The 26103-nt window shown below is 46.8% G+C and overlaps 1 protein-coding gene and 1 long non-coding RNA gene across 4 annotated transcripts in view; one reads left to right on the plus strand and one right to left on the minus strand.

Moving 5' to 3' along the window:
- The window catches only part of LOC119179754 (putative sodium-dependent multivitamin transporter), an 84604-nt gene extending 81213 nt beyond the window's left edge, over positions 1 to 3391 (minus strand). Inside the window, exon 1 of the mRNA XM_075869154.1 lies at positions 3246 to 3391. The gene's annotated coding sequence lies outside the window, so the exon portion shown is untranslated. The remainder of the gene's footprint in view (positions 1 to 3245) is intronic.
- Positions 1 to 26103, plus strand: part of LOC142767455 (uncharacterized) — a 326266-nt gene that overhangs the window by 264336 nt on the left and 35827 nt on the right. For 2 of the 3 annotated variants that reach the window (XR_012884890.1, XR_012884891.1), the window contains 2 exons: positions 9311 to 9369; positions 9962 to 10085. This is a non-coding gene — a long non-coding RNA (uncharacterized LOC142767455). Of the gene's footprint in view, positions 1 to 1132; positions 1240 to 9310; positions 9370 to 9961; positions 10086 to 26103 lie in introns of all 3 variants that reach the window. The other variant, XR_012884892.1, reaches the window with a different exon arrangement.

The following is a 26103-nucleotide window of genomic DNA, read 5'->3' on the forward strand; positions in this document are numbered from 1 at the left end:
ATACTCTAGGCAGTCACAAAAGATATGTCGGATGGTTTCTTCTTTGCCACAGTGACCGCAGGCTGCGGTTTCGGCCATCCGAACGTGGAAAGCGTGGAAGTTGATAACTACAGCGCCCAACCACAGCCTACATAAAAGGAGAGGCCAAAACGCACACGCACCCTCCGAGGTTCGAAAGTGGTCCCCTCGAACCCTCTCTCGCGTGGCCGCTTGTCAGGTGAGCGTGAGTAAGGCCCAAATCCCGCCAAAATTAGGCCAATAGCACACCGTGTTAAACATTAAGGGGCGGGATGGCAGCGAAGTGACGGCAATTTATGGCAAGCTGCCATCTGTCCGGTCAGGAGAAAAGGGTCTCGAGAACTCTGCTAGGTAAAATGGCGTCGAGCGATTGGCGCCGACGCCTTCATTCCAACAACTTACGCACTTCACTCTTAGTCTAAGAGCATACATGTTTAGGGAATAATTAACAGATTCCTTTAGAAGCAAAAAAAAAGAAGACACGGAAGACACAGACGACGACACTTGCGTGGATGTAGTTGTCCGTGCCTTTCGTGCACTCTGTTGTTTACGCGATCCTTGTTTTCTGAATGTGTACTATTATTCAAAGACCTGCGTGTACTGAACTAATTATCAGCCACAGCCCATAGCGTGAATGTCAGTGCTTGTTTTGGTAAGTATTGGTGCCATATTTCCTGCTAATATTTACGCATGTGAGGTATTTTACTTCATCGTATTGCACTAACGGCACGGATAGTCGCTTGGAGTTCACACGTTTGTATGCTTTTAAAGCGCAGGAGTACGAACACATAAGCAGCACTTTGAATTTCCTAATTCAAGGCCAATCCATTTTTATATAATTGCCGTCTCATGCCTGAAAATTTCTTAACAGTTCTTCACTGCTAATATTCCCCGCCTCGAGCCGCGGTGAACATCGCACAACGCCGACGGAAAGTTTTTTTCGACTGACCAGATCGGGACTAGAACAGATCCGTCGGCCGAAAACCCAGGCTTGTTGTATGCAAGAAACATTGATTGCGCCGCTGTTGTTCCCGGTTTGTAATCGTGTTCGAGGCTATATGGAAGCTACTCGTAAGCCGCCTGATGTATTTCTTTCATTTTTTATTTTTATTAGCAGTAAACTGCAGTCCATAGACCAAGCAGGCGGCCAGGGGGCATTATGAAAATTAATTTACCGTGTAACTTCAAGCTGGAGGACCCTGCAGTGGCACACCGTAAAAGGTAACAATGTTTGGCATGACGGCCGGCGGCCGGATCGAGTTTGCGCTATTCATAATATGAGTTTTGCTTTTTCACCGTCTGATAACGCTTGTCACCACACTTTTATACATCGCTTATCTAGCCAGAGTACGATCGCAAAATAAGTCGCTTACAAGACGATAAGCCACCCAGCACGCTGATCCGGGCACCTTTATGAAAGCGATAATGGTAAATGCTTTCTTTAACCATTGTCCAAACTGTAGATCCACTTAGTGAACGTTGGAAACACTCCGTTGCAGTAAGGTCACGTAGTAAATCATCATATGCGAGCTGCCCTATCCATACAAGCGCGAATAGTTCATGGCATTCCCTAGTTTAACGATGAAATGGCCGTGCAAACCCTTGCGTAAAACAGTGTGTAACAGCTGAAAACATATGTCAAGCTGTAAAGTCGTTTCGCAATGACTTAAACGGTTTTGTCTCTAACGCTTCGAATTGTATGTTGACGTGGCTTTCTCTACCCCGTAGAAGTGACATTTCTTTTTCCAGCCACAAGTACGACGCAATGATTGAGTACAACGTTTGAATGCAGCAAACGGAAAGAACCGATGCGTAAAATTTGTTTTAACAACACTTACACAATTTAGGCATATCGAAATAATATTGCCTGAGGTTAACTGGTAATATAATGCCCTCTCTGACCTACTATTGGCGCTGAAGCTAATGATAACTACTTTTGAAGTGCCAAATGACTACGCAACAGTTCAAGGTAAAATTATTTCGGATATGTCACCATTGTACAACTTCCTCGGCAACATCAGCACAATTGCATCACCAAGGCTGCATCACAATTAATTTCCACAGACATCAACTTGTGATTCCCAGTGCCCTGCTTTCGACCGTTATGATCCGAGTGTGCCCGGCTTTTGACGTCATTGTAGTGCACTGTACATCCACGTTATCAAGACAAATGCTTGGCATGGATACGCCTGTTAGCATCATGACGCTTGGCGCTAAAGCAAACAATGTGAGATAGACTGGTCATCGCTGGCTACTTCACATAACACGTGTGGACTCCAACAGCGCTGAAATGTTCGATTGAAAAGTATTATTACGAGATGTAAGCAAAATTGTGGTTCACGTCTACGTTGTTGTTTGACTTTCGAGTTGCAAAAGTGGCCAGACCACCTAACTGAGATGTTAATATTCATTATGACCATTATGCTGTTATTGAATTCGGCCGTTTCTCAGTGCAGGGCTCTAAACCGGAAAGTTTCTTCTGGTTAACCTCCCTGCCTTTCAGCAAACATCTTTCTGTCTCTCTCTCTCTCTCTCATCTTTATGAACAAACGTATATGCCTAATTTGTGAGATTGCCACCGTGAAGTTTAGTCTGGCAAGCATGATTCACAGCAGAGAAGAAGTAGAAGCAAGTGGTGACAAATCCTCGCATTAGAAGAAAGTGTGTCGGAGTAGTTTACGCCCAAAAAAAAAGCGAAAGCGCATCGTGACTGTAGCTCGAACCCAGTATATTATGGGCAGACAAATGGGTAAGCAAGGAAAACGCTTTCGATCATCAATATAGGCTCACAAATGCACTTACACATGGATAACATCGAATTGCAATACAGATTTCGAAAGTAGGTATTCATACGTATAGAGCTTTGAATTGCTTAACAAACTTAAAGTAAACTGGGGAAACCAATGCATAATGGATATCAGATCACATTATTATAACAAAACACCCTTGGACAGAGTTCCATCAAATTAAAGTCGTTGCAGTCACGTGGATATATTTTCATTTATTCTACATCAACCTCACACTTCGGGAGCGTTGAGTGCGAAATTTGGGTACTTCGCGCTTATCGCAAAAATAAATGGATAAATAAATGAACAAAAATAATGAATCAAATAAAATATATAGCATTTGTAGAACAAGTACAACGTACGCCCATCGAATATGACAGCAGTGCCATTGCGATGTTGACACACCCCAGCGACCAGATAACGTAGAGCAGAATGACTTACCACGTGCTTCAGTTGCAACGTCGCACTAGTCTCGAAGCCAACGTCAGCCGGCGAAGCCAGCACCGTTCTACCGTTTCCGAGTCACCGTTCCGACTGGTATTTTCTTTTTTTGTTGTTTGCGGCGACTGTTTTCTCTTTTGTTTTATTTACGCCTCACCGCTTGCAGGCACGCGTAACCTGAGCTCACTCGGCTTATCGAACGGGCACGGCTGTCGCCTCGCATCCTGAGCGCCAGCCGTCCACAACACGGCGAGCCGTCACCGAACACGTTGACGCTGCTTGTGCAATGGGAAAATTTTTACGGTGCTACGGGCTGTCGGAGGGCAAGAACGCCCGTCTAGCTATCAGCATACGAAAGCTGTCTTTCCTGTGAACTTGTTTGTGAAGCATTATTTTTTTACCGCTTGATGCTGCATCATCGTCCTCTGAACAGCTGCTGAAGAGCTCATACAACTTCATCCATTGTTAAAGGCTTAGATATCAACAGGAGTACTCCCGCAGAAATATATCCCATTCGAGAGTTGACTGATATAATTTAGCGGCTGATATCTTAAATCGAATTTTGCATAGAAATTAGCATGGCTAAATCACACGCGTCCCTTGGAATTATTATTGCAGCGGCATTATTTCTGACGGAAATGTCTCAGCAAGCAAGAGAGTTCGAGTATGTTCCCTTCAAAGACGGTATGTTCTCAGTATGGGTATATTTATTTTCTATTTGATTCTAGTTGCTTGACTGAGTTGTTGGGCTCAAAAAAACAACAATAGAAATGTTATGGCCAACATTATTTTCTTTAGAATTACAAAATAACTCCTTTTTTACTTGAGGTAGCCAGGCCAGCAACACTTTTCTAGATCTATCAATTCATTGGGACCATATAGGATCTCTGTAGATATATAAAGGATGAAACATTGTGGAACATGAAATGTTCCTGCAGTCAACGTTTCCACGGGAGAAAATGTCGTTGTCAATGTGGCAAGCGTTTTACTCAAGAGTCTGCTACGTGGGATGTGATTTTAGTAGAAACTCAAGTGCTCACCTGTTAATAGGTAAATGCGTCAGCTGGCAAAACAAACCACATTCGTTCACTACCCTCCCACATGCTTACGATGGCCGTTTGCCCGATTTCACTCCCGAGGTCACACGCACCAAAATTGAAAATATCTGCAAGAGTAAAGGAGGAGGAGGAGGAAGGGAAGAAATGAAAGGCATGGAGGTCAACCAGACGCACGTCCGGTTTGCTACCCTGCACTGGAAGAAGGGGTGAGGGGACTAAAGGAGAAGAAAGAGAGAAGTGAAGGGCAACGTGTGTGAAGATGTGACCTTGTCCATTGCACACTTATAAGCGGTCGCGTAGTCCGGTCGTCTTTAGAAAAATTTGCAATGCCCAAGTCACTTTGCTGGCGTGCGACGCTTCCAGCCATGAACCAAGGATCTTCTCTTTGGAGAAAGGTCTACTGTGTAGTGTCTCTAACGTTTCGCGTAGCAAGTTGCGTTCGCTCGCAAAACGTTCACATGAACACAGTAGTTGTCCTATTGTCTCGTCAGTGTCGCACGATTCCCATCGGGAGCTATCCGTCATTCATATGCGAAAGGAGTACGCCTTCGTAAAAGCTACTCCTAACCACAGGCGGCACAGTAAAGCTGCATCCTGGCGGGAGAGGTCTGATAGAACTTGAAGTTTTCTCGATGGGTCCAATTTGTGTAGGCAGCGGTTCCCGACACTGGGGTCACTCAGCCAAGTTTCCGACATGGTGTTAGCGAACGAGTGAAGGCCCCTTGCAGCGTCGGTTCTCGACAATGGAATTGCGGTTGTCTGGGCGTCCGCGTGGCCGGATCAGCCAGCATTATCAGCAAGGTCGTTACCGACAATACCACAATGTCCCGGTAACCACTGAAACACCACGTCATGTCCTTTCGATAAAACTTCGTGAAGTACTTCTCTTATTTCATTCATTAGTTGTTGATGCACCCCCTGTCGTAAAGATGATTGCAAGCTCTGAAGGGATGCCTTGAAGTCGCAGAACACAGCTCATTTTTGGGGCCGGGCTTCCGCGATATAAAGTATAGCAGCACGTAAGGTGGCGAGCTCTGCTGCTGTGGATGTTCTCCTATGTGACAGTTTGAATTTTATAGTCACCTGGTACGTCGGGATGACAACGGCACCTGTGGAGCTGTCAGCCGAGACCGATCCATCGGTGTAAATGTGGGTCGTCTGGCCGTATTTTTCGTTGAGTAGTGACAATGTCACCTGTCGTAGGACCACTGTTGAATGATGGCTCTTGTTTGTTATTCCCGGAATAGTGAGGCACACTTGTGGTTGTTGAAGGCACCACGAAGGTGACGCTGGTCTTGTTGCTGGAGTAAAGCCAAAAGGAAGGCATTGTCTATGGGCAGAAGTAATCTTTGAAAACGTCGCTTGTGGTATTTGAAATGGCACCACTGCAACATGGTTACCAGGAACTCGGCAGAGGTGTCTTATGTGGGCTCTCAAACTGTCAGTGGTGATGTACGTTTGAATTGAATGCTGTCTTGCGATCAAAATTGTCCCGTAGGTTGAGGTGCATCGCGGCAATCCTAAGCACACGTGTAGTGCTTGTTCCGAGGGTGCAGATGTTCGTCTTGCACGTACTTGCCAGTAGCGGCAAGCTGTAGCGCAAAAATCCCAGAAACAGTGCCCTGTATAGCTGCATCATTGACTTTATCGATGTGCCCCAAGATTTTCCGCGCAGGAACCGCATTATATGGACGATGGAAGTTAGCCTTCTCTTCAGGTAATTGCAGTTGGCACTCCACGAAAGGTCCCTGACAAGAATCACACCCAGGAAGTAATGGTTCTTCTGGTATGGAATATTTTGTCTATTGATGGTAACGGGGTATTGTGTCATGACTCTGCGAGTAAACGCAACCAATGCACATTTTTTCGTTGAGACGGAAAGACCTTGTTTGCGGAGATATGAGCGTGTCAGGGCGGCAGCCTGCTGGACTCTTGCACGTACTTGTAGATGAGTTACAGCCGAAGTCCATAGACAAATATCGTCAGCATATATGGATATGAGGATAGTACTTGGCAAAATTTCGCGAAGGCCTACCATCACGAGGTTAAATAAAGTGCGACTTAATAATAAAAGTAAAACCTGATAAACAAGGCTTCGAGGTCGACAGTGTAGTTATAGAACAGCCTACCTCTATTTAGTTTTTTGATAAGTGCCGATACTTCACTACCTTTAGGCAGCGTTCACATCAGGCGAGCAGAGATAGAGCAAAAACACCGAAGAAGGCGAGTTCTTTTTTTCTCTTTGGTTGTTCAAGAGGTTCATGGTATCTGTACTTCTACGCGCTCTTTCTTGGCAAGTGGAGTGAATTCAAGCGGCTTTTCCTGTTCGCTAATCGTATCGGTCTTTGCCAGTTGTCCTTTTGTGAAGATGCACTGGCAGAAGCTGTGCGAGCGAACACCCCGACAGTGGCAACGGCAGCTCTACAAACGCGATATACACGGGGTGTGGCAATCGCGTTGCTGCTGCACCCCTTCTGGTAATTGCCATTTTGTCGGAAATTTTATTTCAAATCAAGCTCTTGAGCCAATGCGTCGAGGCAGTGTGTAGAGGGACGTCTTTCTAGGCTAGTCGGTACATCAAAATGAGCGCAAATTTCAGACACCTAAGACAAGTGTAGAAGAACTAAGTAGCACAGACAAAGAGCGTCACTCTCAACTAATAGTGGGCGGTCGACCCATACAATTTCGCCAGGCGTCAAAACTTGCGAATTGCGCAGCGAGTGGGTGTCTTAATCGTTCACCTTTTGCAAAGTATTGCACAGGTGCCAGCGACACCTCATGGACGTGTATGGGCCACTTTGTCTACTCAAAAGCATGTACTGTGGTATTGTAAGCGCTTCCCTACTGTACTTGCAGTAGGCTTTCTCCTTCCTCGACACATAAGGGAAGAAGCTGAAAAATCACTCGTAAAATGCCTTCTGCTAGCCGTTGACTTATTTGAAATGGCGCGCGTGGTGGTTACAGAGATCGCCACGGGATGCCGCTACTTGTCTTAGCGTGCGTGCACGATCACACTGAAAAAGTTTCGTATTCAAAGAAAGAAGAAAGAGTGCTCTAGTTCACGAAGTGCATGTGGCGTATTTACTTTGCCCATACCATATCTGCCTGATTGAATTCCAGCGCTTTCATCGGGACGAGAGAAGAAATATAGCGGTTGCAGCATGCGGAAAATTTTTGCACCTCCACTCGTACTAGACAGAATCCTAAATTTTTTGCGGCGTTGAATTCATGAGGCAATAATCTCTTTCAGTAAATCTATTCCATGGTAACTAAAGAAGTGTTTTAGGGCCCCTTCAACAAAGTATTGTAAAAATTATGCTGTGCTACTTTATTTCGAAAGACAGATTTTTTTAACGCGACGGAAATACCGGACTCTAAATTCTACTGGAATTCCTAACGCTACGGGAATCGTGATACGGATATTTTTCCGTGATAGTCAGTGCCACCAACTAGTTAGTCCTTAATCACTTCGGTGATATCCACCTGTTTGTTTCTTGATCTAAGATGCATCTCTACGTGAGTTGCAAGCTTCATGACAGGACCCATTTTGGAGAGTTGTTCAAGATACATGATGGCAATGGAAACAGTGTACATCAAATGCTCACAAGATGTGAGTGAAGTACACAAAACAGTAATTTGCCTCATTGTTAAACCTTTGGTGTTCGTTTGATAGAGCGCTGGTTTTTGTGTATTTTTGTTTTCAAGTCTACGACCAATCAAGCCCGCATTTCGTGACGTTGAATAACGTTTTTTATACTCTTTCAAAGCAGCTCGATTTTCTGTAATCTGGAATGCGACTAATCATTGATAATGAAAGTACTGCTTCTCTTGAATTTTATCGAGAAAGCCCCAAACAGCTGCATTGGCTGAAATTCTGCTACTATATATAGTGTTTTCTTGGTGTTTGCATTTGCGCTGTTGATTGTGTGCGAAAAATTAGCGTTTTGCGTAAACGAAAAACCACCCCACTTGCGCCAAACGTGCAGCACATTCAAAGTGAAAGCTGGAAAAGCGGACTTTCTGTAGCCGCTTTAAAGCAGATTCTTTGGGTAACTCCTGCAAGGCATCACTATTTCATTCCGTTTCATTCTTCGGAGAAGCGTGGTATACCCACAAAACGCTTGCGAGAATTTCGCAATTTTTTTTTACCCTGCGGCTGATGGCTTGAAGCTTTTGTAATGGGTTAGAGCATTCGACGACCCATCCGTTACGAGATTCGCATTGTGTGACGCCTTATCGGTCCCTTGATGCTCGCTGCACACGACTGTCATGTAATGAGTGAAGTCTGCTGAACACATGCAGTATTGCACGGCAGAAGCGCACGATCATACCAGCTGCCAAAACAAGTGAATTGCGCAACGAGTTGCTTCTTTAAAAGCTTACCCACTACAAAACGCACAAACATATTCAGTTATTTTCTGCGGCGAAAGCATTAATAAGGTGAGCAGCAGCTGCGTAAGTTCAAAGGGTCCTTATGAATACGTACTGGACCTTTCACTGATTCAAAAAAAGAACCGTTATGGCATACTGGAAACTTCACAAGTGTATGTAAAGTAGCCATGATATCGTAGTTTGAAGCGACCAATCTTACGTGTCTGTGTTGTTTTCCGTGCGCCACTATTAAGGCAACCTGCGAGGACCCAAGGGAGGCAAGCAATTGAAAAGGCGGGGGGTACGGGACGTGATATACACAAAAGTAAAACCTGCGTGATACGACTCTTAAGGGTCTACCAAAAGTATCCCTGCCATCCGAAATTCGTATTAGCAAACAAAATTAATTTTCATGATAATGAAACTGGTACACATTTTCCTATGTTGTTTCTGAGGGCCACAGCGAGCGTCACGGACAACTGCGAATAATTTACCGCGAAGCTTTTAGACGTCAACAATAATACTCACACTTGTAAATATACGGCGGCCTCCACGCATGTGTAATTGGTGGAACCGATTTGCTATGACCCGCGACCGCTAGCAGCCCCGTTCCAATCTTAGTACAATTTTCCGCAGGACACCAATCTACGACGGCTAAACTGACCTAAGGAGGGTTCTGCACAAGATACATCACGGTAAGAAAATTTTCGAACCACTGCCCTTCTTTTGCAATAATAAAGACGAAAGTCTTTCTTGGGATACTTCAACGCAGAAATTCGGGTCTCTGTTTGTCCGTCTGTCTGTCTGTTCGTCTGTCTGTCCGTCTGTCTGTCTGTCTGTCTGTCTGTCTGTCTGTCTGTCTGTCTGTTCGTCCGTCCGTCCGTCCGTCCGTCCACCACCTGCCAGTGGCTCTTGGATCTAAAAAAATTCGTTTCTTAACAATATTTCCAGACAGCGTCCATATCTCACGCAACACCTACAGACAAAATATCGTCATCTTTCGACGTCCTTTGCACTGAAGCATGCAGATGCGCGGCCATTTATTTTTTTATCGCAGGTGCCCGTACAAGCACGTACCGCCAAAACGAAAGGCCCGAGACTAAGATGCATTTCATGACATCCGTTCCAGGAAGGCCGCATACGCAGTTATGTCGGGAAAGGAGCAGATTATTACATTGTTTGATTTTGCTTGGTTAAAACAGGTTTTCAACATCACGTTTCTTTGTTTTAAGCGTCACTTAGCCTCAATGCTTTCGTGTTCTTCTTCTTTCCTTTTTACGTTCACAGGGCAGTGCCAGTTCGGTCCCGTTATTAATATAGAACACGGCCAGATCAAGTCCAAGATATCTAACTGCATGGAATACAGATGTTTCCGGAAGAACAGCACTCATGGTGTTGTGAAGAGTGTATCGTAAGTTTTCATTCAGCTGAATGTTGTTTTTCAGCAGATCTATGTGCTTAGCCCTTCAACAATAGAAAGGAAAATGATGTCACACATCCAAGAGCACTTATTTGAAAATAATATTTTAACACCCAATCAGCATACTTGCTAAGATTCCCAAATTGCCTTTCCAATTGTTTGAATTATATTTTCTGTAGAAATGTTTTAGTGGTACCTTCGCACGCTGTTCACTTGAAAAGGAAAAATCACCTGCAAATACAGGATTCGTGTTTATTACTGCTGTTAAGGTATGTCTGTTCTTCTGAAAATGGTGTGGCTATTTCAGAGCACGTTCTTTTTGCGCAGCGGAGCACTTAACAGCTACAGTGACTTTATATCAAGCTGTCATAGAGTGAAAAATAATTGTGATGAAAAATTGTAAGACGTCTGTCACGTTCCTATTAGCAAACGTAACAAAGCCGCTGTTGGGGCAACGAGCAAGCTGCAGGTCACGTAATCGATGCTGTTTTGTTTTGTCTTCAAGAGTACCAACAGGTTTCGACGCCTGTGCTAAGCTTTTCGTAACGGTAGTTTCGTATAATGTCACTATTCATTATGAAGCAAAAAAAAAGAAAACCCTTTGGCAATAAAATAGTAATTATCGTAAATGACACAAATAGCTGAAACCCAAAGCGAGTTATTTAACAGATATTCAAATGGTCGCTAATTTTATCAGCCTTATATTCAGCTTGGGATGTAAAACAGCGCAAAAATTGAGGGAAAGACCGAAAAAGAGACAAGTCGTCTCTTCTTGAGTATTTAAGTAGCTACTAATTTTCACAACTTTTATTTCTAGTGCTTATACTAGCCAAGGTCATGAGCACTGACACGCAGACAGGAGTGTCACATACAGGAGGAGGAGAAAAGATTAAGCGGAAGGACAGGGAAGTTAGCCAGTTCTTAGACCGAATGGCTACCAGATTTCGCTATGTCAGAAAAGCTGTGGGCTGAACAGCGCAGAAGCTAAGTAGAATAATCACTTCAGCTTGTTTCTTGCTTTTTTATAGAACGTGACCTGCAGTATTGAACGCGCAACAATACCAAATTGCCGAAGTCATTACATAGGTCCTTCGGTTCCGTGTTTTGTGTTTGGTCAGATGGTCTGTCGGGAAGCGGCCGAACATGAGAGTTTCCGTCAATGGTCAATCTGCGCCATATCGGCCACTTTCGACCCTCTTAGGCAAAAATTTTTCTCAGGTTGTCACCACGTTGACTTTCTTCCTACTTTCAAGTTCTGTTCTACCGGATTTACTGGCTTAAAGCGTAATGCCATCACAACCTTTTGTCGTCTCCCTCATGCCTTTGCTAGAGCGCACTGCGTACCGCTGCCCGGATGTGGCACAATCTTACCACAATAGGACGTCATAGAAAATGCCACGGCGACCCCGTCAACAAGCGTTCGCTTCAGGCGTCGTAGTAAATGCTCCATCATTGAAGTCATAGTACACCTGCTTGTGAGAAAATAACAATGATCATTCTAGCTTTTGTCAACTACAAATGTGCTTGTTTTTGTGGATCACCTCTATCCCCCGAGTTCAAATGTCGCCTTAAATAGCCTCCTGTCGTTACTTCGAAAGCGATGAAGTTGACAGCAGACTTATTTTCTGTTTCAAAGTGCATGTTCGCTGTTGAAAGCAAGAAAAAAAAAACAGGTTTTCGCTTCATCATAGATTCCTCGTACTGTTTTAAAACCTGATATCTCGCCTGATATCAACGCTCGCCTAATTGAAGATGAGCAATAAGACCGCGATTCAACACAGAGGCCTGTAGACGCACACGCTGCGAATTTTCATTGTTAAATAACACAATGGAGGTGTGAACGCCGCTCGGAGGGATGCCTAGAGGAGCGAGGGGGGAGTGAGCGTGGGCTAGTACACGCTGCCTGCGTCGGAGTTGCGAGGCGAGAGAAAAGGAAGCGTAGGTGAGTAGAGAGAGGAGGAGGGGACGTACATGTGCAATGGGGGTGTAAGCGCCCCTGGGAGGGATGCCTAGAGGAGCGAGGATGGAGTGAATGTGGGCTAGTAGACGCTGCCTGCGTCGGCGTTGCGAGGCGAGAGAAAAGGGAGCGTAGGAGAGTAGAGAGAGGAGGAGGGGACTTACATGTGCAATGGGGGTGTAAGCGCCCCTGGGAGGGATGCCTAGAGAAGCGAGGGGGGAGTGAATGTGGGCTAGTAGACGCTGCCTGCGTCGGAGTTGCGAGGCGAGAGAAAAGGGAGCGTAGGAGAGTAGAGAGAGGAGGAGGGGACGTACATGTGCAATGGGGGTGTAAGCGCCCCTGGAAGGGATGCCTAGAGGAGCGAGGGGGAGTGAATGTGGGCTAGTAGACGCTGCCTGCGTCGGCGTTGCGAGGCGAGAGAAAAGGGAGCGTAGGAGAGTAGAGAGAGGAGTAGGGGACGTACATGTGCAATGGGGGTGTAAGCACCCCTGGAAGGGATGCCGAAAGGACAGAAAGGGAGGAGGAGTAGGAGAGGAGAAAGATCGAGGGCGCGCATGCACCGCAAGGCTTGTCGCGCCGCACAATGGATACAGCTCGACCATAAGACCAACGCCGACTAAATTTCAAGGCCGAAAGGCTGCCACAGTGATGTCAGAGGTTGGGGGCCCAGTTGCCCAACTGAGCATGCTCAGTAAGACTTTTTTTCCACATCTTTTATTCGGCTCAATCTAGCCGCAGCAGCTGCGAGAGCGGGAGCGTTGGTTCTCCTAAAACGTGAACGAAACACAGGCTTTCCGCCGCGTTCGCGGCGTAACTGGGCCCCCACCCTCTGACGTCACTGCGGCAGCCTTTCGGCCTTGAAATTTAGTCGGCGTTGATAAGACGCTTCGAATCTAAAAGTTATAAGGGTATGCATGGTTAACTGATATCCAAGAAGTGAATATTTGTGTGTGCACGAAGCACTGGGATTGTTTGTTGTTATCGTAAACACCCTATGACATTGGCCATTCACCCATGCAAATGAGTGACAAAGAGGTGACACCTAATTAAAAGGTTGATTAGCCATAATGTATATGTTCTGTCACGTTGGAAATTTCATTTTGCCGCCATTATTACTAATTTGTGCTATCGGATCCTGCCTAAACCTGACTAAGACGAGGTTCATGCAGGTTCCCCTGGTGGTTGTTGGTTGTGTCCGGCTCTTACGAAGCGCGTCGTAGAGCATACCGAGATGTCGTATACTGCTCGAGCCAGTAGTTGTCCTTGATCATCATCGTCATTATCTTAAACTTCATCACTGCTACGGCACATGACGACGCCGCGAACGGCCTAGCCTCGACCTTAAATATATCCGCGCCCCTAACACAGTAAAATCAAGCTTGCATTGAAGTTACTACAGCTGTCCCTTTATCTCTGCTGACTTCTGTGGTACGACATTGTTCCAGAGTTTCCCACGTGTGTATAAAGCAATCTGAATCAAATTGAATTGAATTTATTGGTCAGGCAAAAATTTGCATACACTGCGTGGACCCATAGCCATAGGCTCGTTTGGGTCCAAAAAAGAAAGATTTTATAAAGGCACTTCGGAAAAGTGTTTCGAATTTCGTTTTTTGTTTAGGTGTCGCGCACTGCAGGTCATCCCACCCTGCATATTAATACCTCAAACACAAGGCGTATACCCGCATTGCTGTCCGAAAGTGCAGTGTCCACTGAGCAAATAGTACAGATGAAGAAACACGGAACATTTGAATAAAACCTGTTGAGGAAAAAAAATGGCATGGATCTAAATTGCATTAACGTATCTTAAGCGCTTACGTGCATTAGTTGTTGGCGCAATCGTGATTCCTCTGTTGGGTTATTCCACGAGAAATCAACATGGATTCAAAAGTTGATATTTTAGGTTTGATTGTTTTTTTATATTTTGTATGCATACCACGAAGTAGCCTGAAAGTAAAATTCTCTCCTTTATTTACTGCACGTTTTAGGAGCAATGAAATATTGAACTGAATTTGTACAGAGGAACGAATTTTGTGCTTTGTCATTCTCGAATGTTAGCGACATTATAAAGCACAAATATTAACGTGATAGAAATTATATTTTTACTAATAAATGTTCGCGCAATGAAGAGTGAATCCGCATTGTTTGAAGCCTGTATGCTGAGAAAAACAATTTTCTAAAAAATGTCTGAACAGGTGACATTTTTGAAAGTTGCTATATTTGAGATGTTTTTCTGCCAAGTTAAATTAGTGTTTTACAGCTTGGTTACCGATTAGAACGTAATGTTTACAATGGTAATTGTCCTTAAGTACCGTAGCTATATATTGCCACAGCTCGACCATCGCAGAAGACGCATGCCACGAATCGCGTTCGTAAAAGCCGCCAAGCAAGTAGCAAGACAGCCGCGCCATAGAACGCCATCGTGCACGCGCCACGATGCTACGCCACGGGACCGGCACGAGACTCGAGGGGCAGAGGAAGAGACCGACGAAGTTGGAGTCAGCGAGCAAGAGACATTGTTGGCTGACCATTTTTAGCTTTGAGTATGCGGGCACAAGTTCGCTCTAAATAGAGAGTTTATATAGTACCAGGTACTATATTTATTCGTAACAATCTGGTGGAGGTGCTGGGTATGATTCCAAGCCCATCACAGGCAAGGGAGAGAAGCCCAGATCCCAGAAGATTGGAGCCAGCAGAATTTATACCTGTGCACCAACGCTCGAGTCGCCGACTACGTGGTGAGCAGCCCGAGTTTGGCCCCCTAATTGGCTCATCAAGACCTGTCGATACCTCAAGCACAAGCGTCACTGCGATGGCCACCCAGTCGATGCCATCTCCACCTCACCTCATTGTGGATTCGCCACGTACACCAGAGGTCTTCCACGGTGAGACCTTTGAAGACGCCAAGGACTGTCTTGATGGCTTCGAGCGCGTTGCACGTTTGATTGGTTGGGACGAAGCCCGAAAACTTCGTTACGTTTACGTCGCCCTGCAAGATTCGGCACGTACGTGGTTTGAGAACCACGAAGCGTCCTTTCATTCGTGGGACGACTTCCGACGAGAGCTAATCGCAACCTATCCGAACACGGACCACAAAGAGAAGGCAGAGGCTGCTCTTCAGGCGAGGAACCAACGGAAGAACGAGGGCGTGGCCATTTACATAGAAGACATGTCGCGGCTCTTCCGCTGAGCTGACCAAAACATGGCCGAGGAGGAGAAGTTGCGGCACCTAATGCGCGGAGTAAAAGAAGAAATTTTTGCTGGCCTGGTGCATAATCCACCGCGAACTGTGGCGGAGTTCCGGTCCGAGGCAACGACCATGGAAAGGACACTACAACAACGTGCGCGACTGTACAACAGAGACTTCAGCGTCTTTTCAGTCAGGGCGGAGTCAACAACCCTCCCCACCAATGTTGACGTCCTCCAGGAAATGGTGAGGGCTATTGTTAAGGAGGAGCTCCAGAAACTGCAACTCCCCCAAAGTCCTCCATCGATGCCCTCAATCGCGGACGTTGTACGTGAAGAAGTGCGGCAAGCAATTATTCAACCGCAGCCTGAGGTGCCACACCACACGCAACCGGAACCTCAGCCACAGCTGTCGTACGCGCAAGTCGTACGGCAAGACATGAGACGCACGAGCTTTGCACAAGCTCCCGTTATGCCACCGACCTTTCCTCGCAGTACGCCACCGCCGATGCCAGAAGCGAGACCCCGCAAAAGTGATGTATGGCGCATGGCAGACCGGCAACCCCTCTGCTACCACTGTGGGGAGGCAGGTCATCTTTATCGGACATGCCACTACCGTCGGGTCGGGCTACGTGGCTTCCCAGTGAATGCACCCTGGCCTCGTAACGGTGAGCGCCCTTACGAAATCGAAGAATATTTATCTTCGCGCTATGCCTATCCAAACACTCAGCGACATGAATAGCGGTCGATTGCACCAATGCGCAATAGGTCGCCGAGTCCACACCCATCATTTACTATCCCGAGGCGTCGTTAACCAAGCCCGCGACGGGAAAACTAGAACCAGCGACCTGTGGAGGCAGGGCCGCTGATTTTCGGCAAACTGAAAACCCTCCATCGCCTACCGGATTAGACGACGACACTGACACAACGACGGACAAGCGCAGTAATGGTGACGTGACATCCGAGCTACAAATCAGAATCGACGACGCCGAAACCATAGCGTTATTAGACACAGGTGCAGACTATTCAGTAATAAGTAGCATGCTCGCAAAGAAGCTGAAGAAAGTGCTCACTCATTGGACCGGACCACAGATACGCACTGCCGGAGGGCATTTAGTCAGCCCCGTAGGATTGTGCTTAGCGAGAGTGGGAATATGAGGCCATGTGTGTGTCTGCAGTTTTATTGCTCTCCCCGAATGTTCCCGTGAGGCAATTCTGGGCATAGACTTCCTGCAAGAAAACAGTGCCATCATCGACATGCAGAAATCCCAAGTTTCTTTCTCTACAGAGAATGCTGTTGCCATGTGTCAGGCGGAGCAACCAATTGTTTCGTCTCTTCGTATTGTGGATGAAGGTGTGACAGTGCCGCCACGCAGCAGCATGACAGTTCCTGTGAAAAGCGACGTTTTTCGTGAATATGCTGGACTAGCTGATGGAAATATTGAACTGCTACTCACAAAGGAGATACGCATGGCGAGAGGTCTAGTGAACCTGCGGAACGGATATACTGATGTGCTATTGACTAGTTTTACCAACAAGGTACACCATGTGGCGAAAGGAGCAGCCATGGCATCACTTCATGAATACGTACAAGCCTCAGATGTTTGCACCATAGAAAAAGTACCTACAACGCCCTCAACAGTGGACAGTGTCCTCGAGAAAATAGATATTGACCAAGAGCTTTCATCTCTGCAGAAAACCAGATTGTAGAGTTGATCAAGGAATTAGCAGAGTGTTTTTCCTCTTCGTCGAAAGTCGGACGTACGTCTGTTGCAAAGCACCGCATTGTAATCGAAGGTCATGTTGGACCAGTATGTCAGCATTCATACCGAGTAGCTCTGAAAGAAAGGGAAGCGATAAAGAAGCAAGTACAGGAGATGCTCGACGACGATGTCATACAGCCCTCAAAAAGCCCATGGGCATCGCTGGTAGTACTGGTGAAGAAGGACAACACCATGCGGTTCTGTGTTGAATACAGAAAACTCAACCTCGTCACGAAGCGAGACGTGTATCCACTCCCACGAGTCGACGATACGTTGGATAAACTGCGCAATGCTCACTTTTTTTCATGGTTGGATCTAAAAAGCGGGTACGGGCAAATAGAAGTCGACGAACGAGATCGTGAAAAGACAGCGTTTGTGACACCCGACGGACTCTACGAGTTTAAAGTACTCCCATTTGGTTTGTGTTCTTCTTCCGCTACCTTCCGGAGGATGATGGACACTATGCTCTCCGGCATCAAATGGCAGTCATGTCTTGTCTATCTTGATGACGTAGTAATTTTTTCCACTACGTTCGAGCAGCACGTACAGAGTTTGTGAACGGTACTGGACGCTATTCGTATGGCTGCACTTATGATCAAACCCGAAAAGTGCCACTTTAGATTCCGGGAGCTTCGGTTCCTCGGGCAAATTGTCCGTTCTCACGGTGTCCGCCCAGATCCGGATAAGATCACTGCGGTTGAAAATTTCCCAAGGCCAAGAGAAAAGAAAGCTATGCGACGTTCCCTGGGGCTTTGTGCCTATTATAGGCGCTTCGTTGAAAACTTCTCCAAGATTGCGGAACCACTGACATGGCTTACGAAGGAAGGTGTGCCATTCATCTGGCACCAAGAGCAAGAAGACGCCTTTTCTGAGTTACGACGGCGTTTGCAGTCACCTCCCATACTCGCTCATTTTGACGAAGATGCCAAAACAGACATTCATACGGACGCCAGCAACGTTGGCCTCGGTGCTATTCTTGTTCAATGGCAAAACGGGGAAGAAAAAGTTATTGCTTATGCAAGCCGCACTCTGTCGAAAGCTGAGTATAATTATTCAGCTACGGAAAATGAATGTCTCGCAGTTATATGGGCCATCAGTAAGTTCCGTCCATATTTATACGGTAGACCATTCCGAGCCATCAGTGACCATCATTCATTGTGCTGGCTTGCGAACCTGAAGGATCCTTCCGGAAGACTTGCTAGATGGAGCCTGTGTCTACAAGAATATGACATCACCGTAGTCTACAAGTCTGGCCACAAGCACAATGACGCGGATTGCTTGTCACGGGCATCAGTCCAGACCTCGTCTCCTGAGCATGAACAAGACTCCGCATTTTTTGGTACTGTGAATGTGTCGGAGATGGCTCATGATCAACGAATGGACCCAGAAATACTTCTGCTCATTCAATACTTAGAGGGGCAGCAAGTCGAAGTAACGGGAGTTTTCGTCCGTGGACTACGTTCCTACGTCCTCCACAACAACGTTCTCTACAAGAGAAACTTTCAACACACCGGTGAAATGTTCCTACTGCTGATACCATCATCACTGCGAGCGGAAATTTTAGAAGCGTGTGATGATGACCCATCGGCAGGTCACTTGGGCATTAGTAGCACTTTGGCAAGAATCCGCCGGAGATACTACTGGCCAAAATTGATGGATTCAGTACAGCATTACGTAAGGTCATGTCGAGAATGTCAAAGACGCAAAGTACCACCTCTAAAACCAGCAGGTCTTTTGAAACCAATAGAGCCACCGAAAGTCCCGTTTGAGCAGGTAGGAATGGATTTGCTAGGACCATTTCCTATGTCATCGTTTGGGAAGCGCTGGATAGTTGTAGCAACCTACTACATGACCCGTTATGCCGAGACGCCATCTCTCACAAAAAGAACGGCAAATGAAGTGGCTCAGTTTTTTGTGACCCAGATAGTGCTGCGACATGACGCACCTAAAGTCCTTATAACTGACAAAGCAACTGCGTTCACTGCCAGGCTAGTACAGTCTGTCATGAAACTAACGCACACCGACCACAGAAGAACTACCGCGTACCATCCGCAAACTAACGGGTTAACTGAAAGGCTGAACAGGACGATTGCTGACATGATCACAATGTATGTGGACGTCGAGCATCGGACTTGGGACACCATATTACCGTATGCTACATTTGCATACAATACCGCAGTACAAGAGACAACCCACTTCCCGCCATTTCAACTTGTTTATGGTCGGACAGTAACAATGACATTAGACGCGATGCTGCCTGTCAACAGCACAAATGAAGAGGACCCTGACATAAGCGAATATGTAGAAAGGGCAGAAGAGGCGCGACAACTAGCACGGAACCACATCATTCAACAGCAGGACGTCGACGCGCACCGTTACAATCTAAGACGAAGGGACGTTCAGTACTCTCCTGGAGACCAAGTGTGGGTCTGGACGCATGTACGTGCACGTGGCCTATCAGAAAATCTTATGCGGCGCTATTTTGGCCCTTACAGGGTTCTTCGTCAGCTAGGCGCATTAAACTACGAAATGATCCCTGAAGGTCAAGTATGCACAAAACGACGCAGGAATCTCCCGGAAGTTGTACATGTAGTACGTATGAAACCGTACTATGACAGGAACTGAACAAGTGAACTGACTCACGTCGTCTAACACAAGGACAAGTCCTATTCTTTAGAAACTATCAGCCGGCTCTACGCATCGGGGCGATGCGTTCTGGGAGGGGGACTAATGCCACAGCTCGACCATCGCAGAAGACGCGTGCCACGATTCGCGTTCGTAAAAGCCGCCAAACAAGTAGCAAGACAGCCACGCCATGGAACGCCGTCCTGCACACGCCACGATGCTACGCCACGGGACCGGCACGACACTTGAGGGGCAGAGGAAGAGACCAACGAAGTTGGAGTAAGCGAGCAAGAGACATTGTCGGCTGACCATTTTTAGCTTTGAGTATACGGGCACAAGTTTGCCCTGAATAAAGAGTTTATATAGTCCCAGGTGCTATATTTATTCGTAACAATATTAAACAAATATTTTTATAAATGGCCTGAAACTTTCAATTTCGTCAACAGTGAAGCCTACTAAATATCATAATTTAAAAAAAACCATCTTCAATTTTTTTTTAAATCCTGCAATGAGATCTTCAAATATCAAGAAAAGGAATATCAAAAAGCATGTTGCATTGTTTCGTTGGCAGCGACAATATTACGGGTAGAAGCTCCAGCTTTTTGAGGATGCACTTGGGCGATAAACGCATAAGAAATCGGACTTTAAAAAGTGGGCCTGAGCTTCCGAGTCATTTGAATGGAACCATACATACAGATGAAAAACAGTTTTAGCCCTTTGAGGAATAAGTTTCTCTAAAGGCGCATATCTGGTTAGCTTTGCTCAGCTTAAAAGCAGAAATCTAATACACATGGACACACTCTAGAGCATTCCGTGCATAATCGCAGAACACGCGATGAATTAAATTGCTCCGACACCAGCCTAGGAACACGGAATATAGAATATGAACACTTGGAGACTGGCCCCTACCCCTATTTCCTCTTAAGCTGAGAAATGCGTTGGACAAAACCCTGGTGCGCTCAAAACGCTGCACCCCCCCCCCTCCGAGATTATGGGCCATTCCACGTGTTACCCGCACAGCCGCAATGCACGTGCCGGGACCCCTGCCACACGCAAGCGGTGGTGGTAGTGGTTAGAATGAAGAGGGAAAAGGCACCTAATTTTTGTCTGCCTTCAGGCGACACGGCGCAGTGCCTTATAGGGGTGGGGGGAAGGAGAGATAAAAAGAATAGAAGGAAAATAGACGAAGAAGTAGACAGGCAAGCGACGGAAAAAAGAAGGAGATAGGAAAGTGGGGATCCGGTCGAAGTAGTCCAAGGGCGGGGTGCCACAATGCGAGAGCTGCACGGCGTCAGGAGACCGCGGAGGGCGAACCAGTCGGCCAGAGCTACTCTGGCGTCGGAGATCGCGAGGGCACAACCGTCCAGCTTGAAATCCTGCAGGCGAATCCCGGGGGACAAATGTGCGAATTGGCGACGCTTTTTCACCCTCCCCTTGGGTGCGGCAGGTGTGCCGGCACGTCCGTTGTGGCTGTATGGCTAGCGCGTGGAACGGCCCTCACAGCGATGCCTTACACTAACGAAACCCAAACACGATTTGTATCGTTAGGTGAGGTTAACCAAACGTACCGAAAACACAGGCCTGCAACACGTAGCAGCATTATGAACTGACTAAAAAGACGAATGGTTTTGAAACAGTCCGCGTTTGCGTACAGCATTTCGATATTCTTGAGCCATACGGCTGTCTACGCCACCATTTCAGATACGGCTTGATCACTCCCGAGCCTACCGCACTTAGGTGGCGGGATGAGGTCTCGTACTTTGCTATACTTTACTAAACTACGCTTCGTTAAGTTTACAGATTTCTTACTGTTTTCTGTAGTTCCAACCACATCATATCATAGGTTGTCTTCAAGAGGGAGCGCACATTCAATTGTTGAGCAAACGACCGGTGGAAGGAAACGTAAAACAGTGCTCAGGTTAAGGAGGCGGTACCGCGTTACTAAATTACCTTATTCGTTATGCTTCCGTATTTCCTTTCGTGAGCCTATTTTCATTTTATTGTACTGAATCAACACGCGAAAAACAGACGAATGTAATAGCTGCCTCATGCGACAGCATCAGTAACCTAGGTACCAATAAATTGGGGGTCTCAAGCCTCAGCCTGAAAGAGCAAATTTAGGTAATTTAGAAGGACGTGCTTAAAATTGTCAATCTAATTAACCATAAGTGCTTTTCTTCTGTAAGTATGGTTCCCATCAAATGACTCAGAAGCTGAGGCCTACTTTTTAGTGCGATTTCTTACGTGTTTATTGCCTAAGTGCAACGTCAAAATACTCGAACTTCTACCCGTAATATTGTTGCCGCAAACAAAATAATGCAACATGTTTTTCAATATTTTTTTCTATAATATTCGAAGGTATTTTTGTAAGACTTCAAGAAAAATCAAAGATGGTTTTTTTTAGCTGATTTTTCAGTAGGTTTTGAGAAGAGGTGGGAATCTCGGGCTTTTGCGCACGTGTCGGTATCACGTGGCAATGCTTCTCCCAAACGAACGTCTCCACTGCGTGCCATTCTGATTGGCTGCGGCAAAGCGGCAAGCCTCGGCAGGCAGCAAAAAATTGCTCCGAGAGTGGTCGCCTTTGCCGCCTGGATTTTCTCCCACTTTCGCCGCCTGGAGAGGAGGTTTTTCCCGCTTCCCGCGTTGCCGCCACACCGCTTTTGGTGTGAACGAGCCTTTAGTTCTGCAGCGCCAGCCGCGCCGCGGTGGTCTAGTGGCTAAGGTACTCGGCTGCTGACCCGCAGGTCGCGGGATCCAATCCCGGCTGCGGCGGTGGCATTTCCCGTGGAGGCGGAAATGTTGTAGACCCGTGTACTGAGATTTGGGTGCACGTTAAAAAACCCCAGGTGGTCAAAATTTCTGGAGCCCTCCACTGCGGCGTCTCTCATAAGGATGGTTTTGGGACGTTGGATTGGATAAACTTTTATTTGGTCCTCCAAAACACAGATCACTGTGTTGCGGGCAGCTCCCACGTGGGGACTGAGATGCCAAGCTCCTCAGCCGCCTCGCGGGCTTGGTGGACAGCCCAGAGCTGATCTGCCAAGGACGAGCTGCGGATTGCCGCCTCCCATCTGGCAGAGGTGATGTGCGATAAATGAGCGAATTTGGTGCACTGCCAGAGCATGTGTTCTAATGAAGCTATTTCCGCACAATGTGGACAAAGATTACTTGGGTATAAGTCAGGGTACATGATGTGTAACATTTTCAAAGTAGGGTACATACGCGTTTGCAAAAGCCTTATTGTAAGTGCTTGGGGCCGGGTTAGATTTTTGTGAGGTGGAGGGAAAATTCTTCTAGACAGGTAGAAATGTTTAGTGAGCTCGTTATATGTTGTAAGAATTTCCCGGTTATCCCCTTCACCGGTAGAACGCATCCCCGGGGAGGCGCGGTTGGAGAGTTCTCGCGCCGCCTCGTGTGCTGCTTCGTTGAGATTGGGAGGGGAATCGTTGATTTGTCCAAGGTGAGCTGGGAACCAACTCAGAAGATGATGTGTTATGTTCTTGCCTTGCAGTATTTTCAGCGTTTGTTCACAGACCGTCCCCTTGGCGAACGCCCGTAGTGCTGCCATGGAATCACTGTAGACGACTTCAATGTTATCCATCTTGAGTGCTAAGGCGATGGCCACTTGTTCCGCAATGATTGGGTCTTTCGTCCTGACCGGCGCTGAGTTGACGACATGGCCAGCCCCATCGACTACCACTGCCAAAAACGCTTTCCCATTGGCGTAGCAAGCCGCGTCAACAAATACGACCCTTCGTTCCTCGTTTGAGACTTGACGAAGTATAGTCCTGGCCCTCGCTACTCTTCTTCCGACGTTGTGTTCTGGATGCATGTTTCTCGGTATAGGAGATACCGTGATAGTCTCCCTGATGTTGTCAGGGATATCATTGTAATTGCGTCTGATTGCTATTGGGTGTTGGCCCAGCTCCTGCAGGATCATTCTCCCCGACCTTGTAGTAGATAACCTTGCAAACTGTGCTCTCTCTTGGGCTTCTGCTATTTCTTCGAGCGTGTTGTGTATGCCAAGCTCAAGCAGACGCTCGGTGCTGGTATGTATGGGTAGGCCCAGGACCTTTTTGATAACTTTCCTGAGGAGCACATTCAGTGTCTCGGACTCTGCTCTTGACCAGTTGTGCATTGCTGCCTCGTGTGTGAAGTGAGTTAGAACAAACGCATGCATCAACCTGATGAGGTTGTCTTCCTTGATCCCATTTCTTTTGTTGGCCACTCTGCGTATGAGGTGCACCGCACTGTCGGTTTTCCGAGTTAACTTGGCTATAGATTTGCTGTTGGCGCCGGTAGACTCTATCAGCATTCCCAGGACTTTGATGGAGTCGACCCTCTGGATGGCATCCCCTTGATTTGTACGGAGATGGATGTCTATCGGGTTTAACGGCTTCCATCCCCTGGGCTTCGGTCCCCGGCGTGCAGTCCGATAAAGCAAAAGTTCTGACTTACTCGAAGAGCACTTGAGCCCGGAAGGGCGAAGGTAGTCTTCTACGGTGTCAATCGCCTCTTGCAGAGCGCTCTCAATCTGCCCCTCGCTTCCACCTGTGCACCAGATGGTAATGTCATCTGCGTAGATGCTGTGCTTCAATCCTTCAATGCTCGATAATTTCTTTGACAGTCCAATCATGGCAATGTTGAACAGCATTGGTGAAATCACTGCCCCTTGTGGCGTGCCCCTTGCTTCTAGTTCGATTGCTGCGGTCTCGATATCTGCAATCTTCATCACGGCTTTCCGATCTGTAAGAAAGGACCATACGTAGTCATAGAAGGCTTTCCCTAGACCAAGCTTGGAAATTGCTTCGAGTATGAATGAGTGGTGGATGTTGTCAAACGCTTTTTCTAGATCTAGGCACAGAATGGCTCTCACGTCTCTGGTTTCATTGTCAATGACCTGGTGTTTGAAAAGCTTCAATGCATCTTGTGTGGATAGCCCTGCCTTGAATCCAACCATGTTGTGTGTATATATGTCGTTATCTTCTAAGTACTTGTTTATCCTGTGCAGTATGGCATGTTCTGCGACCTTACCGATACATGATGTCAAGGATATTGGCCTCATGTTGTCCAAGTTAGGGGGCTTTCCTGGCTTAGGAATAAGGATCGTGCTGGCCAGCTTCCACTGCTCTGGCACCCTGCCTTCTTTCCATGCTGAATTGATCATATCCCTCAGGGTTTCAATTGAATCGTCATCAAGGTTACGCAGGGCCTTGTTTGATATACCGTCCGGGCCAGGGGCCGACCTGCCGTTGAGATCATGCAAGGCTCTTCTGATCTCCTCGATGTTAAAGTCGCCCTCAAGACCTGGATTTGGCGTGCCCTGGTACTGTCTACTTGGTGGTGCCAATCATCTTTTGTTTGGGAGGTACTTATGCACGAGCTGCTGGACAACTTGCTGTTCTGTAGTGCGCCCTATCTCTTTATGCAAAATTCGAGCGATAACATGCTTTTGATTTGTTTTGGTGGTGTTTTCGTTGAGGAGATGCTTTAACATATTCCATGTCTTGCCATTGCGCATCTGACCATCGACGGAGTTGCAGATTTCGTCCCATTGCTGCCTCGATAGTAAGCGACAATGTTCCTCGATTGATCTGTTTACCTCAGCTATCTTCTTCCTCAGTCTTCGGTTCAGGCGCTGACCCTTCCAACGGTTCAGTAGTGCTTGCTTTGCCTCAAGAAGATGAGCGAGCCGGCTATCCATTCTTTCAACCGGAAAATCTGTGGTAATGGTGGAGGAGACGGATTTGATGTCATCTTTAATCTGTTTGACCCACTGCTCCAGGCCCTGTCTGTGGCCATCTTGTTCCCTTTCCATCCTTATCTTCCTGAACTTATCCCAGTCTGTGAAGTGAAATTCTCTCTGCTTTTTACGCTCCATGGAGAAGGTAGTGGCAAGAATGCAGTGGTCACTCCCTAGGTCTACAGCAAGGTTCATTCACTGGGCCTTCTTGATGTTCCTTACAAATGTAAGGTCCGGGGTGGAATCCCTGCAGCAAGATGTACCAAGCCTTGTTGGTAGGCTGGGGTCTGTGATTAGGGTGAGATCAAGTTCACTGGCACTTTGCCATAGTCGATTTCCTTTTCCAGTGTTGTACTTGTAACCTCATGTATGATGAGGGGCGTTGAAATCACCTGCTATGACGAGTGGACATTCTCCGGCGATATTAACAGCTTTCTTTAGGGCCGTCTGGAACCCTTGCTTTTGTTCCTTTGGACTGCTGTATATATTCAGAATGAAAATGCTCTGACGGTTGCTGGTACCCGGCACGATCTCTACAAAGACGTGTTCCAACCGGCCTGTTTCTATCTTGAGGTCGTGGGTTACGTGCGTTAGTTTGTTGCATACGAAGGTGCAGACTCCCCTCCCTTCAGTATCCCCTATTACAGGCCGGAATCCAGGCAACGTTGCTTGCGGTGAAAGGGTCTCTTGTAATAATATAATATGAGGCTTTTCTTCGCTGCTCCTGATATACTGCTG

The sequence above is a fragment of the Rhipicephalus microplus genome, chromosome 7 (assembly GCF_043290135.1).
Source record: "Rhipicephalus microplus isolate Deutch F79 chromosome 7, USDA_Rmic, whole genome shotgun sequence".
NCBI classification, from domain to species: Eukaryota; Metazoa; Arthropoda; class Arachnida; order Ixodida; family Ixodidae; genus Rhipicephalus; species Rhipicephalus microplus.